General features: G+C 44.5%; 1 pseudogene; it reads right to left on the bottom strand.

Moving 5' to 3' along the window:
• Positions 1–326: 326 nt before the first annotated feature.
• On the bottom strand, positions 327–3220 carry LOC148473989 (E3 ubiquitin/ISG15 ligase TRIM25-like; annotated as a pseudogene).
• Between the last annotated feature and the right edge of the window lie 246 nt (positions 3221–3466).

Raw genomic sequence — 3466 nt, 5'->3', positions numbered from 1 at the left:
TGGTTGCTATCTTGGTGCAGTAATTGGTTGGGGTGTGTTCTCCTTCATAGTATGGGTTCTGGCTGATTCCACCCTTCTGGTGCCACCCTTCTAGCACACCCTGGTGCTAAATTGAATAATCAGTGTGTTCCACCATAAAAGAATGGCAATAGATTTCTCCTTTCCACCAATACTTAGTATTGCCATTCTCTTATTGCGGTAGACCGTCTTTATTTAAGAGTGTGTTCATATCGATATGATTACACTATTCTTGCTTGTGTATGTATTTTTTACATTTATTATATAACAATTGGGGGAAATCTGAAAGAATTACAGAAGCACAGCACTTGAATGTAAATATTTATTTACCTTTATTCATAAAAAATATAATGTTATTAATATAGTCATATAATTAGAGTTTGTATGATATATTATAGTATATTCAATACAAAATAAAAATTGCACCTTTAGGTTTATTGTAGCACAGATTTGAAAGACCTCAAGCACTGACAGAGCTGGCACCTATCGGGTTCTCACTGTCTGACAGACAACTATAGCAGCCAATAACAGCTACTGCAGCAGTGACCTGGGTACTTGTGTACTTTACAGACTCATTGCAGAGAGAACCCAATGAATGTTTTAAATGGTATTTGTGTACTTTACGTGCACAAGAACCGAAAGTTGTCCCCACCTAAAGAAGAAAGTTGTCCCCTCGCAGGCTCGCTACGCTCGTCACGCTTCGGGCTTGGTGGCTAGCTACGCTCGCCACAAGGTTATGTTCCCTTTCTATGCCCACTTGGATGGTAGGGAATGTCGCTGGACACTGGGAATGACGCTGGAGACTAGCTGATGACGTCAGGGTCCTCTCCGTGAAGGGGATTTAGACATTACCATGATTGATAATAATAATGAGTGTAGGACACTTGGGTTCTCTCTGCAATGAGTCCGTAAAGTACACAAGTACCGTGACCTGTAGATGTAAATGGAGAAATCCCACAGAAATGTAAATATTAGTAACAAAAGTTCCTAACACACCAAAGGGAAGAGAACAGCTGGAAATCTGGATACACAGCTGCTGCAAAATAAGAGAAGCTTTGCTATATTTGCAGTTGCACCCATTGCTCCATTCTATTGCCTGATTGTTCCAGAATTCAGATGGCGGCGCGTGTGGCTTTCACGCCTGCGCAATGGCTAACAATAGCTCAAACTGCGTAAATATCAGAATTGCGTGCGGATCATCTAAGTCAGGCCCATTGTCAGGTAACTGGATCTCTGTCCTGCCATGTAGCACTGAGTACTGATTATTACACCTACACACACACCAGGACTTGTTATTATATCCAATGACTGACTGATCTCCTCTCCTGTCTATACTGACTACAGTGCTAGGGTGCACACTGGGTGACAGACAGATATTGCAGCCAATCACAGCTGTTAGTGAGTCAGAGGCGGAGAAATCAAACAGAGATGTATTACATAGTTATAATGACAGTGTCCAATACACCAACATGGGAACACATCCAGTCACACTGGTGATGTGGTTACACAGGGGGAGGGGCTCAGCTGTAGTCTCACTCACCTCTTTATTCTACTGGCTGAATGTTTCACCAATCATATTCCCCTCCCTATGATGTCACCAGTCCCTGGGCAGGTTTATTAAATTTTGGTAATTTCTCCCAACTCCTGACTCCCCCAGATATAGTTATACATCCATCCACTACCCATAATGCAGCATGAAGGGGCTCAGTGAGGGCGGCAGTGTAGGTGTGTAAGTGTCTGATGGGGTCACACAGAGAATAAAAGGACATCTGTCCTGCCTCATAATCCAGATATACCCTCACTCTGTCATAGGGGATATTGTCAGGTAACCGGATCACTGTACTGTCATGTATCACTGAGTACTGATTATACCTACACACACACCAGGACTTGTTATTATCTCCTATGTATGACTGACCTCCTCTCCTACCTATACTGGGATAACACATCCCCACCCTCCATATCACTGATTTACTGACATCCACTTCCCAGTAATATTGCCCTGAGGAGAATCCCCTGGTGCTTATTACCTGATTATACTGAAATCTCTCTGGTGTTACTGGGTGATTCTGGTTTATATCTGACCTGGATGCAGTTTTCCTGTCACCTGATATCTGTATATTATTAGCAGCTGTGGTTACATCCAGTAATAGGTTTGTAGCTTCCTGCACATAGATCCCTGTACATATATTTGTTATTATATCAGATACTGTGTGTAATGTCCCTGAGATGAGAAACACATCCAGATCTCCTGCACCATGGACCTGGTTATCATGTCTCTCTGTGTCCTCAGTATCACACAAGTCACCTGTGTCTGGTTCCTGTAGGACAGTCACTGGGTCACACATGTTATACAGCTCCTCAATGTGACGCATCTTCCTGGACAGCTCGTCCTTCTTTATTTCCAGCTGCTGGATCAGATCAGAGACTGAGAGTAAAACGCACTGTTCCTGCCTGGAGATCTCACACATGACTCTCATCTCCAGATCTTCCAGCTGTCTCCTGATGTCTCTAAACAGGGCAGTGACTGTCTCTGTTACACCAGCTGCTTTTCCCTGATCTTCTCTCCTGCGCTCCTGCAGGCTCTGGACTCTTTTCTCAGTCTCCTCTCTCTTTGTGGTCAGTTTCTGCAGAACATTTCTCAGCTTCTCCTTCTTCTTCTCAGAAGCCTCATCCAGCGACTCCACCTGATGTCCTCTGTGTTCCCCGATCAGACAGCAGGACACACAGATACAGGCAGCGTCCTCAGTGCAGTAATACTCCAGGAGCTTCTTATGGACGGAGCATTCCTGTTCCCCAGGGAAGTGGTGGGATCAGATAAGACGTGTTCTGCTGACTTGCTGTGTACTCTCAGGTGATTATCACACAGAGAAGCCTCACACTGCAGACAGGATTTAGCAGCAGGTACAGGAGAGTGAATACAGTAAGTGCAGAAGATCCCAGTCTCCTCCTGATCTGGCTGAGTAGACAGGAAACTCCCCACTATGTTACACAGAGTTATGTTCCGTATCAGTGCAGGACACTCCTGACACTCTGCTCTGCATTCAGGACAAGTATAAACTCCAGACCCCTCCTGCGTATCCAGCACATGATCAATACAGACCCGGCAGAAGTTGTGGCCACATCTCAGGGTTACAGGATCTGTATAAATGCTCAGGCAGATGGAACAGTCCAGCTCCTGTCTCAGATCAGCAGACGCCATCGCTGGCAGCAGGAGAGAGAAATGAAAGTGAAAGTCTCTGACACTCAGATACCAGTGAGGTCACATTCTGGGCTGTCACTCAGATTATAGCTACAGGCTCAATTACACTAAGGGCCATAGGATATACTTATAATAAAACTTTGTTTCAAAACTATACTTATTGTATCTCTACTGAAATGTACAAGTTGTCCCCACATTAGAGGTCTAAGGACCTGATTCAGATGTGGCGGTAATGTAGTAGCAGCT

This window comes from Taudactylus pleione, unplaced genomic scaffold (genome assembly GCF_031769625.1).
Source record: "Taudactylus pleione unplaced genomic scaffold, aTauple2 ptg000903l, whole genome shotgun sequence".
Classification (NCBI taxonomy): domain Eukaryota; kingdom Metazoa; phylum Chordata; class Amphibia; order Anura; family Myobatrachidae; genus Taudactylus; species Taudactylus pleione.
Note: the sequence above shows the minus strand (reverse complement) of the source record. Positions and strands in the feature narration are given on the sequence as shown.